At 39.6% G+C, this 17,105-nt stretch overlaps 1 pseudogene across 1 annotated transcript; it reads right to left on the minus strand.

Annotated features, from left to right (window-relative positions):
• Window positions 1-15,714: 15,714 nt before the first annotated feature.
• LOC117077252 lies at window positions 15,715-16,761 on the minus strand (annotated as a pseudogene). The gene has a single exon (XR_004434715.1). The product of XR_004434715.1 is annotated as a 40S ribosomal protein SA-like (transcript).
• Between the last annotated feature and the right edge of the window lie 344 nt (window positions 16,762-17,105).

Consider the following 17,105-nt stretch of genomic DNA (forward strand, 5'->3'; position numbering starts at 1 on the left):
TGCTGGATTCGATTTGCTAATATTTAGTTGAGGATTTCTGCTCTTATCTTTTTTTTTTTTTGAGATCGAGTCTCACTCTGTCGCCAGGCTGGAGTGCAGTGGCGCCATCTCGGCTCACTGCAACCTCCGCCTCCCGGGTTCAAGTGATTCTCCTGCCTCAGCCTCCCAAATAGCTGGGATTACAGGTGCGTGCCACCACTACCATTTAATTTTTGTATTTTCAGTAGAGATGCGGTTTCATCATGTTGGCCAGGATGGTCTTGATCTCCTGACCTCGTGATCTGCCCACCTAAGCCTCCCAAAGTGCTGGGATTATAGGCATAAGCCACCACGCCCGGCCTGCTCTTATCTTTACTATGTTCTGCTTTCTGCTTGCTTTGGGTTTATTTTGCTCTACTTTTTCCAGGTTCTTAAGGCAACAGCTTAAGTTGTTGCTTCTAGAGCTTTCTTTTTTTTTCTAAGCATGTAATGCTACAAATTTCTCTCTCAGAACTGCCTTAGCTGCATCCCACAAATTTTAATATATTGCATTTTCATTTTCATTCAGTTCAATGTGGTTTTGATGTTCTTTGAGACTTATTTGAGCCATTAGATTATTTGCATGAGTGCTGTTTAATTGCCAGTGTTTGGAGATTTTCCTTTTATTTCTCTGTTACCGATTTCTAGTGTGAAGACAGTATGGTCAGAAAACAATCTACACATGATTTCCATTCATTTAAATTTTTAGAGGTGTGTTTTATGGCCCAGGATATGGTCTATTTTAGTCAACACGCCATGTACTTTTGGAAAGTATGTATGTTTTGCTATTGTTAGGCAGAGTGTTAGATTCAGTTGATTAATGGATGTATTAGTTTTCTATGGCTGCTGTAACTAATTATTACTGGCTTAATAGCTGAAAACAACACAAATTCATTATTTTACAGTTCTGTCATTCAGAAGTCTAAAATGGGTCTCACTGGGCTAAAAAACGTTTGTCAGCAGGGCTGCATTCCTTTCTGGAGACTCTAGGGGAAAATCCATTACCCTGCCCTTTCCAGCTTTGAGAGGTTGCCCACATTTCTCAGCTCATGATTCTTGTATTCCATCTTCAAAGCCTATTGTGGGTTGAGTTTTTTCACTTTATATCACTCTGACTTCCACTTCTGCCTCCCTCCTCCACATTTAAGGATCACTGTGATTACATTTAGCCTGCTCAGGTAATCAAGAACTAACTCCCTATTTTAAAGCCAGTTGACAAGCAACCTTAACTCCATCAGCTACATAATTTTCCTTTGCCATGTAATGTAAGAAACATATATGTTCTGGGGATTAAAACATGGATATCTTTAGAGGAGATATTATTCTGTCTACCACAATGGTGTCTTTCTGTTCTTCTGTATACATGCTGATTTACTATCTAATAATTCTATCTATTGCTGAGAGGGGTATTAACATCCCCAACTATAATTATGGACTTATCTGTTTTTGCTTTCAGGTCTACCAGTTTTTGCTTCATATATTTTGAAGCTCTGCTCTGTGATGTACACATTAGGAGCAAGGTGTCTTCTTGTGTATTAAACCTTTTGTCATTATGCGATGTCCTTCCTTATATCTGGTAATATTTGTTCTGAGGTCTGTCTACCTTATCTGACTTTAATATAGCCACTCCTGCTTTATTTTGATTGATGTCTGCATGATATATCTTTTCTATTCTTTTACTTTCAATCTCCTTATATCAGTACATTTGAAGTGAGTTTTTATAGAGAGCATAGAGTTGAGCCCTGTTAATTTATCCACTCTGCCAATCTGTGACTTTCAATAGATGTACTTACATTTACATTTAATAAAGATTAATGTGCTAGGGTTTATGTCATCCATTTTATTATTATTATTTTTTCTTGTGCTCATTCTTTTTCATTGAGGTAAAATTCATACAATTTAAAATTAGCCATTTTAAAGTGTATGATTTAGTTGCATTTATTACATTCACAGTGTTGGCAATCATGCCACTATGTAGTTCCGAAATATTTTCATAAGTTGTCTCTTCACTCTGTTGATTATTTTATTTGCTGTGAAGAGGCTTTTTAGTCTGATGTAATTCCATTTGTCCAGTTTTGCTTTTGTTTCCTGTGCTTTTGGGGTTATATCCAAAAGTCATTGTCTAAACCAGTGTCATAGCCTTTCCCCTAAGTTTTCTCCCATGAGTTTTATAGTTTCAAGTCTTATATTTAAGTCTTTAATCCATTTTGAGTTGATTTTGTGTATGGTGTGAGATAAGTGTCCAAGTTCATTCTTTGGCATGTGGATATCCAGTTTCCCTAACACCATTTATTAAAGAGACTTTTTTTCATTGTGGGTTCTTGGCATCTTTGTAAAACATCAATTGGCAAGGGAGAGGTTCCAAGATGGCCGAATAGGAACAGCTCCAGTCTACAGCTCCCAGTGTGAGTGACACAGAAGATGAGTGATTTCTGCACTTCCAACTGAGATACCGGGTTCATCTCACTGTGGCTTGTCGGACAGTGGGTGCAACCCATGGAGCATGAGCTGAAGCAGGGCAGCGTATTGCCTCACGTGGGAAGCACAAGGGGTTGGGGAATTCCCTTTCCTAGCCAAGGGAAGCCGTGACAGATGGTACCTGGAATATCAGAACACTTCCACCCTAATACCGCACTTTTCCAACAGTCTTAGCAAACCAGGAGATTATATCCCATGCCTGGCTCGGAGGGTCCCATGCCCACAGAACCTCGCTCACTGCTAGCACAGCAGTCTGAGATTGAACTGCAAGGCAGCAGGGAGGCTGGGGGAGGGGCGTCCACCATTGCTGAGGCTTGAGTAGGTAAACAAAGTGGCTGGGAAGCTCAAACTGGGTGGAACCCACCGCAGCTCAAGGAGGCCTGCCTGCCTCTGTAGACTCCACCTGTAGGGGCAGGGCATAGCTGAACAAAAGGCAGCAGAAACTTCTGCAGACTTAAACATCCCTGTCTGACACCTTTGAAGAAAGTAGTAGTTCTCCCAGCATGGAGTTTGAGATCTGAGAACGGACAGACTCCCTCCTCAAGTGGGTCCCTAAACCCCAAGTAACCTAACTGGGAGGCATCCCCCAGTAAGGGCTGATTGACACCTCATACAGCCAGGTGCCCCTCTGAGACAAAGCTTCCAGAGGAAGGCTCAGGCAGCAATATCTGCCGTTCTGCAATATTTGCTGTTCTGCAGCCTCTGCTGGTGATACCCAGGCAAACAGGGTCTGGAGTGGACCTCCAGCAAACTCCAACAGACCTGCAGCTGAGGGTCCTGACTATTGGAAGGAAAACTACCAAACAGAAAGGACATCCACACCAAAACCCCATTTGTACGTCACCATCATCAAAGACCAAAGGTAGATAAAACCACAAAGATGGGGATGAACCAGAGCAGAAAAGCTGAAACTTCTAAAACCCAGAGTGCCTCTTCTTCTCCAAAGGAATACAGCTCCTCGCCAGCAATGGAACAAGGCTGGATGGAGAATGACTTTGATGAATTGAGAGAAGAAGGCTTTAGACGATCGGTAATAACAAACTTCTCCGAGCTAAAGGAAGATGTTTGAACCCATCGCAAAGAACCTAAAAACCTTGAAAAAAGATTAGATGAATGGCTAACTAGAATAAACAGCGTAGAGAAGACCTTAAGTGACCTGATGGAGCTGAAAATCATGGCACGAGAACTACGTGACACATGCACAGGTTTCAGTAGATGATTCGATCAAGTGGAAGAAAGGGTATCAGTGATTGAAGATCTAATGAATGAAATGAAGTGAGAAGAGAAGTTTAGAGAAAAAAGAGTAAAAAGAAACAAACAAAGCCTCCAAGAAATATGGAACTATTTGAAAAGACCAAACCTATGTCTGATTGGTGTACCTGAAAGTGATGGGGAGAATGGAACCAAGTTGGAAAACACTCTTCAGGATATTATCCAGGAGAATTTCCCCAACCTAGCAAGGCAGGTCAACATTCAAATTCAGGAAATACAGAGAACACCACAAAGATACCCCTTGAGAAGAGCAACTCCAAGACACATAATTGTCAGACTCACCAAAGTTGAAATGAAGGAAAAAATGTTAAGGGTAGCCAGAGAGAAAGGTTGGGTTACCCACAAAGGGAAGTCCATCAGACTAACAGTGGATCTCTCAGCAGAAACTCTACAAGCCAGAAGAGAGTGGGGGCCAATATTCAACATTCTTAAAGAAAAGAATTTTCAACCCAGAATTTCATATCCAGCCAAACTAAGCTTCATAAGTGAAGGAGAAATAAAATCCTTTACAGACAAGTAAATGCTTAGAGATTTTGTCACCACCAGGCCTGCCCTACAAGAGCTCCTGAAGGAAGCCCTAAACATGGAAAGAAACAACTGCTACCAGCCACTGCAAAAACATGCCAAATCGTAAAGATAATCGATGCTAGAAAGAAACTGCATCAACTAACGAGAAAATAACCAGCTAGCATCATAATGACAGTATCAAATTCACACATAACAATATTAACCTTAAATGTAAATGGACTAAATGCTCCAATTAAAAGACACACACTGGCAAATTGGATAAAGAGTCAAGACCATCAGTCTGCTGTATTCAGGAGACCCAGCTCACATGCAGAGACACACATAGGCTCAAAACAGAGGGGTGGAGGAAGATCTGCCAAACAAATGGAAAACAAAAACAGCAGGGGTTGTAATCCTAGTCTCTGATAAAACAGACTTTAAACCAACAAAGATCAAAAGAGACAAAGAGGGTCATTACATAATGGTAAAGGGATCAATTCAACAAGAAGAGCTAACTATCCTAAATACATATGCACCCAATACAGGAGCACCCAGATTCATAAAACAAGTCCTTAGAGACCTACAAAGAGACTTAGACTCCCACATAATAATAATGGGAGACTTTAACACCCCACTGTCAACATTAGACAGATCAATGAGACAAAGTTAACAAGGATATCCAGGAATTGAACTCAGCTCTGCACCAAGTGGGACCTAATAGACATCTGCAGAACTTTCCACCCCAAATCAACAGAATATACATTCTTCTCAGCACCACATCGCACTTATTCCAAAAATGACCACATAGTTGGAAGTAAAGCACTCCTCAGCAAATGTAAAAGATCAGAAATTATAACAAACTGTCTCTCAGACCACAGTGCAATCAAATTAGAACTCAGGATTAAGAAACTCACTCAAAACTGCTCAATTACATGGAAACTGAACAACCTGCTCCTGAGTGACTACATAACGAAATGAAGGCAGAAATAAAGATGTTCTTTGAAACCAATGAGAACAAGGACACAACATACCAGAATCTCTGGGACACATTTAAAGCAGTGTGTACAGGGAAATTTGAAGCACTAAATGCCCACAAGAGAAAGCAGGAAAGATCTAAAATTGACACCCTAACATCACAATGAAAAGAACTAGAGAAGCAAGAGCAAACACATTCAAAAGCTAGCAGAAGGCAAGAAATAACTAAGATCAGAGCAGAACTGAAGGAGATAGAGACACAAAAACCCTTCAAAAAATCAAAGAATCCAGGAGCTGGTTTTTTGAAAAGTTCAGCAAAATTGATAGACCACTAGCAAGACTAATAAAGAAGAAAAGAGAGAAGAATCAAATAGATGCAATAAAAAATGATAAAGGGGATATCACCACCGACCACAGAAATAAGAACTACCATCAGAGAATACTACAAACACCTCTATGCAAATAAACTAGAAAGTCTAGAAGAAATGGATGAATTCCTGGACACATACACCCTCCCAAGACTAAACCAGGAAGAAGTTGAATCCCTGAATCGACCAATAATAGGCTCTGAAATTAAGGCAATAATTAATTGCCTACCAACCAAAAAAAGCCCAGGACCAGACGGATTCACAGCCAAATTCTACCAGAGGTACAAAGAAGAGCTGGTACCATTCCTTCTGAAATTATTCCAATCCATAGAAAAAGAGGGACTCCTCCCTAACTCATTTTATGAGGCCAGCATCATCCTGATATCAAAGCCTGGCAGAGACACAATAAAAAAAAAGAGAATTTTAGCCCAATATCCCTGATGAACATCGATGCAAAACTCCTCAATAAAATAATGGCAAACCGAATCCAGCAGCACATCCAAGAGTTTGTCCACCATGATCAAGTTGGCTTCATCCCTGGATGCAAGCCTGGTTCAATATATGCAAATCAATAAACATAATCCATCATATAAACAGAACCAAAGACAAAAACCACATGATTATCTCAGGTGCGGAAAAGGCCTTCGACAAAATTCAACGGACTTTCGTGCTAAAAACTCTCAATAAACTAGGTGTTGATGGGACGTATCTCAAAATAGTAAGAGCTATTTATGACAAACCTACAGCCAATATCATAGTGAATGGGCAAAAACTGGAAGCATTCCCTTTGAAAACTGGCACAAGACAGGGATGCCCTCTCTCACCACTCCTATTCAACATAGTGTTGGAAGTTCTGGCCAGTGCAATCAGGCAGGAGAAAAAATAAACAGTATTCAATTAGGAAAAGAAGAAGTCAAATTGTCCCTGTTTGCAGATGACATGATTGTATATTTAGAAAACCCCATCGTCTCAGCCCAAAATCTCCTTATGCTGATGAGCAACTTCAGCAAAATCTCAGGATACAAAACCAGTGTGCAAAAATCACAAGCATTCCTATACACCAATAACAGACAAACAGCCAAATCATGAGTGAACTCCCATTCACAATTGCTTCAAAGAGAATAAAATACCTATGAATCCACCTTACAAGGGATGTAAAGGACCTCTTCAAGGAGAACTACAAACCACTGCTCAAGGAAATAAAAGAGGACACAAACAAATGGAAGAAGATATCATGCTCATGGATAGGAAGAATCAATCTCGTGAAAATGGCCATACCACCCAAGGTAATTTATAGATTCAATGCCATCCCCATTAAGCTACCAATGACTTTCTTCACAGAATTGGAAAAACCTACTTTAAAGTTCATATGGAACCAAAAAAGAGCCCACATTGCCAAGACAATCCTAAGCAAAAAGGACAAAGCTGGAGGCATCATGCTACCTGACTTCAAACTATACTACAAGGCTACAGTAACCAAAACAGCATGGTACTGGTACCAAAACAGAGATATAGACCAATGGAACAGAATAGAAGCCTCAGAAATGACACCACACATCTACAACCATCTGATCTTTGACAAACCTGACAAAAACAAGAAATGGGGAAATGATTCCCTATTTAATAAACGGTGCTGGGAAAACTGGCTAGCCATATGTAGAAAGCTGAAATTGGATCCCTTCCTTATACCTTATACAAAAATTTATTCAAGATGAATTAAAGACTTAAATATTAGACCTAAAAACATAAAAACCCTAGAAGAAAACCTAGGCAATACCATTCAGAACATAGGCATGGGCAAGGACTTCATGACTAAAATACCAAAAGCAATGGCAACAAAAGCCAAAATTGACAAATGGGATTTAATTAAACTAAAGAGCCTCTGCACAGCAAAAGAAACTGCCATCAGAGTGAACAGACAACCTACAGAATGGGAGAAAATTTTTGCAATGTACCCATCTGACAAAGGGCTAATATCCAGAATCTACAAAGAACTTAAACAAATTTACAAGAAAAAATCAAACAACCCCATCAAAAATTGGGCAAAGGATATGAACAGACACTTCTCAAAAGAAGACATTTATGCAGCCAACAGACACATGAAAAAATGCTCATCATCACTGGCCATCAGAGAAATGCAAATCAAAACCACAATGAGATACCATCTCACACCAGTTAGAATGGCAATCATTAAAAAGTCAGGAAACAACAGGTGCTGGAGAGGATGTGGAGAAATAGGAACACTTTTACACTGTTGGTGGGACTGTAAACTAGTTCAACCACTGTGGAAGACAGTGTGGTGATTCCTCAAGGATCTAGAACTAGAAATTTGGCCCAGCCATCCCATTACTGGGTATATACCCAAAGGATTATAAATCATGCAGCAGCTATAAAGACACATGCACACATATGTTTATTGCAGCACTGTTCACAGTCGCAAAGACTTGGAACTAACCCAAATGTCCATCAAATATAGACTGGATTAAGAAACTGTGGCACATATTCACCATGGAATACTATGCAGCTATAAAAAGGATGAGTTCATGTCCTTTGTAGGGACATGGATGAAGCTGGAAACTATCATTCTGAGCAAACTATCACAAGGACAGAAAAACAAACACCACATGTTCTCACTCATAAGTGGGAATTGAACAATGAGGACACATGGACACAGGGAGGGTAACATCACTCACTGGGGCCTGTCGTGGGGTGAGGGGCAGGGGGAGGGATAGCATTAGGAGATATACCTAATGTAAATGACGAGTTAATGGGTGCAGCACACCAACATGGCACATGTATATATATGTAACAAACCTGCACATTGTGCACATGTACCCTAGAACTTAAAGTATAATAATAAAAAAAATCAATTGGCTGTAAATGTGTGAGTTTATTTTTGGGCTCTCTATTCTGTTCCACTGGTCAATGTGTCTGCTTTATGTCAGTACCATGCTATTTTATTGCTATCACTTTGCAGTGTATTTTGAAGTCAGGTAATGTGATGTCACCAGTTTTAGTCTTTTTGCTCAAGATTGCTTTGGCTACTCTGGGTTTTTTGTGGTTTCATGTGAATTTTAGGATTGTTTTTCTATTTCTGTGAAAAATGTCACTGGAGTTTTGATAGGGACTGCATTGAATCTATAGATCATGTTGGCTAGAATGAACATTTAAACAATATTAATTCTTCCAATCCACAAATATATTTCATATTTTTTTTGGATCTTCTTCAACATTTTCATCAATGTTTCATAGTATTCAGAATACAGGTCTTTCATCTCTATAATTAAAATTATTCCTAAGTATTTTATTTTTTGGTAGCTATTGTAAATGGGATCGTTTTCTTGATTTCTTTTTTGGCTAGTTCCTCATTAGTCAAAATCACACAAAATCATACTGAATTTTGAATGCTGATTTTGTAGGTTGCAACTTTACTGAATTTGTTTATTAGTTCAAATGATTTTGTTGGTGGAGTCTTTATGGTTTTCTGTATATATCATCCTGTTGTCTATAAGCATTAACAATTTAATCTCCTTCTTTCAAAATCAGATGTGTTTTTTTCTGGTCTAATTGCTCTTGTAGGACTTCCAGTACTATAGAGAGTAAAGTAGTAAAAGGAGACATCCTTGTCTTGCTCCTGATTTTAGAGGAAAATCTTCCAGTTTTTTAACATTGAATGTGGTGTTACTGGTGGGTTTGTCATATGTGACCTTTATTGTGTTCAGGTACATTCTTTCTATATCTAATTTGTTGAGAATTTTTATCATGAAAGGATGTTGAATTTTGTCAAATGCTTTTTCTGCATCTATTGAGATGATCATACGGTTTTTGTCTTTCATTCTGTTAATGTGATATCACATTTATTTATTGATTTTCCTATGTTGATCTAGCCTTGTTTTCCAGGGATAAATCTCACCTAGCCATTGCATATAATCCTTTAATGTGCTGTTTAATTCAGTTAGCTAGGGTTTTTTGTTTGTTTGTTTGTTTGTTTTTTGAGACAGGGTATCACTTTGTCACCTAGGCTGGCGTGCCTCTCACTGCAGCTTCAACCTCCTGACTCAAGCAATCCTCCCACCTCAGCCCCCCAAGTAGCTGGAACTACAGGTGCATGCCACCATGCCTGGCTAATTTTTTGTATTTTTTGCAAATACAGGGTTTCACAGTGTTACCCAGGCTAGTCTCGAAATCCTGAGCTCAAGTAATCTGCCCACCTTGGCCTCCCAATTTGCTAGTATTTTGTTGAGGATTCTTGCATTTATGTTCATCTGAGATATTGGCATGTAATTTTCCATTTTTTATATTAGGGTAAGGCTGGCCTTATAAATTGAGTTTGAAACTGCTCCCTCCTCTTCAATTTTTTGGAAGAATTAAGAAAAATTATCCTTCAAAAATGAAGAGATAAATGCTTTCCCAAACAAAAGCTAAGCAAATTCATTACCATTCAACCTCTTTTTCATGTGTGTAAGATTAATCTATGTCATAGATTCATTTAAATTACCTAGTTATTTATATATTTTGTGCCTATACAATCATGCATTACTTAACAATGGGATACATTCTGAAAAATGTGTCATTAGGCAATTTTGTCATTCTGAGAGCATCATAGTATACTTACACAAGCCTAAATAGTATAGCACACTACACATCTAGGCTGTATGGTATAGCATATTGCTCCTAGGCTACAAACCTGTACAGCATGTTACTGTACTGAGTACTATAGAAAATTGTAACACAATGGTAAGTGTGCATGTATCTAAACATATCTAATCACAGAAAAACATTTCTAAAGAGTAAGAATATGGCTGGGGGCAGGTGGTGCACACCTGTAATCGCAGCACTTTGGAAGCCTGAGGAGGGCAGATCGCTTAAGTTCAGGAGTTCGAGAACAGCCTGGGCAACATGACAAAAACCTCTCTCTACAAATAAATGCAGAAATTAGCTAGGCATGGTGTCATGCACCTGTAGTCCCAGCTACTCAGGAAGCTGAGGTGGGAGGATAGCTTGAGCCCAGGAGGTCGACATTGCTGTGAGCCAAGATCATGCCACTGCACTCCAACCTGGGCAACAGAATGAGACCCTGTCTCAAAATATATTTATATATGGTATAAAAGATAAACAATGGTGCATCTATATAGAGCACTTACCATAAATGAAGCTTATAGGACTAGAAGTTGTTCTGAGCATGGCAGTGAGTAAATGGTGAGTGAATGTGAAGGCCTAGAACATGACTGTACACTACTGTAGACTTTATAAACACTGTACACTTAGACTATACTACAGTTATTTTTGAAATGTTCTTGCTTTTATAACAAATTAACCTTAGCTTACTGTGAATGTTTATAAAGCTTACTTGATAAACTTTTTTAACTTTTGAACTCTTTTGTATTAACACAGCTTAAAACACAAGCTCATTGTACAAGTGTACAAAATATTTTCTTTCTTTATATTCTCACTGTGTAAGCTTTTTTATATTTAAAATTGTTTTCACTTTTTAAACTGCTTGTTAAAAACTAAGACACAAACACATGTATCAGCCTATGCCTATACAGAGTCAGTATCAATATCACGGTCTTCTACCTCCATATTTTGTCTCACTGGGAGGTCTTCAGGGGCAATAACACAAAAGAAGCTGTCATCTCCTAGGATAACAATGCCTTCTTCTGGAATATCTCCAGAAGGACTTGCCTGAGGCTGTTTTACAGTTAACTTTTTCTATAAGTAGAATGAATACACTCTAAAATAACAACGAATTATCTCAGAATAGATATGCTTATTCTGACCTTCCAAGTTTGACTTGCATAACATTGTTGTCATCTATACTCATCTATGTCACCCTAACTTCATATTTTTTGATATGCACTTTGCAGGATGGCCTTAGCACTATGTGGATTGAGTAATTGGATTTGAACAAATGTATTAAATATCTCCACAGCTGGGAAACATGGGGACAATTTAACATTGGTTTCTGAAAATATTCACATATTTTCGAATACCAGGTTGCTCAAAACTCAGTTCTGATATATTGTGTCTTTGATTTTTATCCCCAGTGGCAGTTTTTTAATTGGCCTTTTACCTGGATATAAAATAATAGTGCCTACCACCACCATCAAATTGACTTGGTGCTCTAATGCCAGTTGTACATGAAACACTTGCTGGCATGTCTTCATTGGCACTATAAAATGTGGCTACAAAGATAGGTTCTCAGAGTAAGAAGTCCACATCGCTTAGGATTAACTTTGCCCCAGAACTCTGTTATAAGGCTCTCTCAAATGTGACTGTATGAATCTGGATGGGATGATGGACTCAGTTCTATCTGCTCAATGCCATTGTGCAGAGAAGCACCCTAATGTATAAGCTTTTTGTTCCCACCAAAATTCATATTAAGGCTTGGCCCCAGAGTGGCAATGTTGGCAAGTGGGACCTTTAAGAGGTGGGGCCTAATGGGAGGTGTATCACACTTTATTTTTTGTAGGGAACAAGCCATATTTAAACAATAGCAGGTAGCCTTACTTTTTAAGTAAGTAATAAAAAATAAAGTATGATACATTTTTCTATGAAACTTTCTTTTCTGGTTCGTTCTGTTTCACATTTTATTTAAAATGATTTTAAAAATGAGGATGTTGGCCGGGCGCGGTGGCTCACGCCTGTAATCCCAGCACTTTGGGAGGCCGAGGCGGGCGGATCACAAGGTCAGGAGATCGAGACCATGGTGAAACCCCGTCTCTACTAAAAATACAAAAAAATTAGCCGGGCGGAGTTGCGGGCGCCTGTAGTCCCAGCTACTCAGGAGGCTGAGGCAGGAGAATGGCGTGAACCCGGGAGGCGGAGCTTGCAGTGAGCCGAGATCCGGCCACAGCACTCCAGCCTGGGCGGCAGAGCGAGACTCCGCCTCAAAAAAAAAAAAAAAAAAAAAAAAAAAAAAATGAGGATGTTTAAGTCATTTGCTGAGTCAAACTTCCCTGATTCAAGCTTTCTCATTATAGCAGTTACAGTCTGTGAACTCCTAAGCACTAGTCAATAAAAGTCTATGAAAGTACAAAGCTTTATTATTCATTGTGAACTCCATTAAAAACTCAACCAAATTTTACATTTTGTTTTCAGATGTCACTCCTGAATCTAAGATTAAAATTTTGAGTTTACTTTTCTCCCTCAAATGATATTTGCTTTAAGAAGCACTTAGGAACATTTCAAAATTTTGTTGTATTATTCATCAGACTTTCCTCAGCCTTCTGTAACCAAGAAGTTTGGCCTACTATTTTTCTCTGTAACGATATAAAGGAATTAGAGTAGAGGCTGGGGTCTCTGATGTGATTACAAAAGAGTCTCTTGTAAACTAATACCTGAAAAAGAAACTAAAGTTTCCTAGGTCAACCTGCTTTTGTTTAGGTCCAAATGAGGTTGGTGAAGAAATTGGAAGGTAGAAGGTGAATAGACCTTATACAGTCTCTAGGGTAGGAAAGAGGAAAGCATTTTCATATCATTATAGACTTTTCAAGTCTGGAATAATTAAGGAATCTTAAAGATTATCTACTCAAATCACCCATCTGATGCTAAAATATCCTTTATAACACCATCACAAACTATTTGTCTAGCCTCTGCTTAGACACCTACAACAACAGTTAATAAAGCCAGTTCCAGTTTTCTCACATTGATTCAAAACCTGGCTTCCACTAATTAATTCTAGTTCTATTTTATGAACTCATTCAGAAAGAGATTAACGCCTATTCCTCAAATATTTGAAGATAGCTTTCATATCCTCCACAGCATGGCATCACTAGGTTGAACACCCTTAGTTTCTTCATGTGTTCCTCCTATGACAGTGGTGATGCTTAATAAATATTTGTAGAATGAATCAATAAGTGGTTACTCTTCTTTGAATATATTTCATCTTGTCTACATAATTTCAAAAACTAATATTTATGAAGTACTTACTATGTGTTACTTGATTTAATCTTCACAGCAACCATATTATTATTATTATTTTTTTTTTTTTTTTTTTTTTTTTGAGACGGAGTCTCGCTCTCGCCTGGGCTGGAGTGCAGTGGCCGGATCCCAGCTCACTGCAAGCTCTGCCTCCCGGGTTTATGCCATTCTCCTGCCTCAGCCTCCGGAGTAGCTGGGACTACAGGCGCCCGCCACCTCGCCCGGCTAGTTTTTTGTATTTTTTTTTTAGTAGAGATGGGGTTTCAGGATGGTCTCGATCTCCTGACCTCGTGATCCGCCCATCTCGGCCTCCCAAAGTGCTGGGATTACAGGCTTGAGCCACCGCGCCCGGCCCACAGCAACCATATTATTATCTTTATTTTACAAGTGAGGAAACTGAGACATTAAGAGGTTAAGTCACATGCCTAAAGTCATAGATTTAGAAATAACAAGACTGGGCCGGGCACGGTGGCTCACACCTGTAATCCCAGCACTTTGGGAGTCCGAGGCAGGTGGATCACGAGTCCAGGAGTTTGAGTTTGAGTCCAGCCTGGCCAAGACGGTGAAACCCCGTCTCTACTAAAAATACAAAAATTAGCTGGGCACGGTGGCAGGCGCCTATGATCCCAGCTACTCGGGAGGCTGAGGCAGGAGAATCGCTTGAACCCGGGAGGTGGAGGTTGCAGTGAGCCAAGATCGCGCCACTGCGCTCTAGCCTGGGGGACAGAGCAAGATTCCATCTCAAAAAAAAAATAACAATAATAATGAAACTGAAATTTGATGTAGGGCAGTGTAATGACAATAAAGCTCATATTACACTATTCTCTCTTTTTAAAAGTGTAACTGGAAAATGAACACCAACACCTCAAGTGTGGAACAGAGTAAAGTATGACCAGCACCTCCATTTTCGATATTACATTTCTACTAACATAACCTAACATCAGTTTAATGTTTGAAGGGACACTTAAACACTATTGGCACACATTCAGCTTACTCTTTTAAGGGGACAGCATTCTCAAACTGTACTCATGCCGCTGGTTTTTTGAACTCAAGTATATGAACTTGTATTTTTCCCCTGTGAAATTCTTGTCTCTTGATTCAGTCAGTCTCTCTAACTCATCAATCTCTTTGACTTTGAATCTTGCTAACTAATACAGTTATCATTCCTCCATGTTTGTGTTAACTGCAAAACAAATTAGCTAATCATACCTTCTATATCTTCTTGAGAAAACTGATGGGCAGAAAAAGTCTACAGGAAGACCCCTATGTCAAACCACTGGAAACTTCCTTCAAGGGTGCCATCATTTCACTTTCACTTTCATCATCACCCTTTGAGTACAATCATTCAGCCAGTTGCTAATTCACCAGATTGCTTAAACAGTCAACCCATTCATTATTCACAATAGCTGAAAAGTAGAAGCAACCCAAGTATCCATCAACAGATGAATGGATAAGCAAAATGTGATATATGCATACAAAAAAATTCAGTCTTAGAAAATGTATGAAATTCTGATACATGCTATAATATGAATGAACCTTGAAAACATGCCACGTGAAATAAGCCAATCACAAAAAGACACATATTGTATGATTCCACTTATATGACATAACTAGGTTAGTCAAATTCATAGAGACAGAATGTAGAATAGAGGTTACCAGGAGCGAGGGGAAGGAGGAAATAATAAGTTATTGTTTAATGGGTACAGATTTTCTGTTTGGATTGATGAAAAAGTTCTGGAAATGGAGACTGGTGATGGTTTCACAAAATTATGACTGTACTTAATGCCATTGAATTGTATGTGTTAAAATAGTAAATTTCATGTTTCGTGTATTTTAATTTTTTTTGTAGTTTTCTTTTTTTATTTTTTTATTTTTTTTTTATTATACTTTAAGTTCTAGGGTACATGTGCATAACGTGCAGGTTTGTTACATATGTATACTTGTGCCATGTTGGTGTGCTGCACCCATCAACTCATCAGCACCCATCAATTTATCATTTATATCAGGTATAACTCCCAGTGCAATCCCTCCCCCCTCCCCCCTCCCCATGATAGGCCCCGATGTGTGATGTTCCCCTTCCCGAGTCCAAGTGATCTCATTGTTCAGTTCCCACCTATGAGTGAGAACATGCGGTATTTGGCTTTCTGTTCTTGTGATAGTTTGCTAAGAATGATTTTTTTTTTTTTTTTTTTTAGAAACTGATGTTTATTTTCCATCAACCATTTTTCCATGTTGCTTAAGAGCCCGTGCAAGAACAGCTTAAGACCATTCAGTGGTTGCTCCTACCCATTCAGTGGCCTAAGCAGTGGGAGCTGCAGACCAGTCTTCCGTGGCAGGCTGAGCACTCCAGTCTTCAGTAGGGAATTGCTGAATAGGCACAGAGGGCACCTGCACACTTTCAGACCAGTCTGCAACCTCAGGCTGAGTAGCAGTGAACTCAGGAGTTGGGCAGTCCATTCACCCTGAAATTCCTCCTTGGTCACTGCCTTTTCAGCAGCAGCCTGCTCTTCTTTTCAATCTCTTCAGGATCTCTGTAGAAGCAGAGATCAGGCATGACCTCCCATGGGCATTCACAGGAAATAGTGCCACGCATGTGCAGAACTTCCCGCGCCAGCATCCACATCAAACCCACTGAGTGAGCTCCCTTGTTGTTGCATGGGATGGCAATGTCCACATAGCGCAGAGGAGAATCTGTGTTACACAGAGCAATGGTAGGTAGGTTAACATAAGATGCCTCCGTAAGAGGCTGGTGGTCAGCCCTGGGGTCAGTAACCACAAGAAGCCGTGGCTCCCGGAAGGCTGCCTGGATCTGGTTAGTGAAGGTCCCAGGAGTGAAGCGGCCAGCAATTGGAGTGGCTCCAGTGGCAGCAGCAAACTTCAGCACGGCCCTCTGGCCAGTATTCCTGGAGGATATGACACTGACATCAGCAGGGTTTTCAATGGCAACAATGGCACGGGCCGCCAGCAGAAGCTTCTCCCAGGTCCTCTTCAGATTTATGATGTAGATGCCATCACTTTTCTTTTTATAGATGTACTGTTCCATCTGGAAGTCAAGATTGGTGCCACCTAAGTGGGTTCCTGCTGCAAGGAACTTAAGGACATCTTCCTCCTTCATTTGCAGGACATCAAGGGCTCCGGACATTGTGAAAAGTTTCCCTTTAAGTTACTACGGGAATCCAGAACAACGCCGTATGGACCCCTCTGTAGGTAGCGCGGAAAGCAAGAATGATTTTTTTTAAAGCCAGTCAACCCATATTTGTTCACTTGTCAAACAACCCTTGTCAAATGCCTTACTGAAGTCCAGAGCACTATACCTATGTTATATGATCAAGCAGTTTGGTAATCCATTCAAATCTGCCTAAATTACCCTGCCAAAGAGAGAAATGAAATTATACACACACACACACACACACACACACACACATATATATAATTCCAATTGGTCCCTTTTCTATCCAAGTACTCAAAAGCATTTTAAATAATGCTTGCTAGAATCTTACTTGTGTCAACATCAAACATGTCTTTAGGCGAAAATACTCTGTAGTATATTAAGTATCAAGCACC

The sequence above is a fragment of the Trachypithecus francoisi genome, unplaced genomic scaffold (genome assembly GCF_009764315.1).
Source record: "Trachypithecus francoisi isolate TF-2019V2 unplaced genomic scaffold, Tfra_2.0 Lachesis_group6, whole genome shotgun sequence".
Lineage (NCBI taxonomy): Eukaryota > Metazoa > Chordata > Mammalia > Primates > Cercopithecidae > Trachypithecus > Trachypithecus francoisi.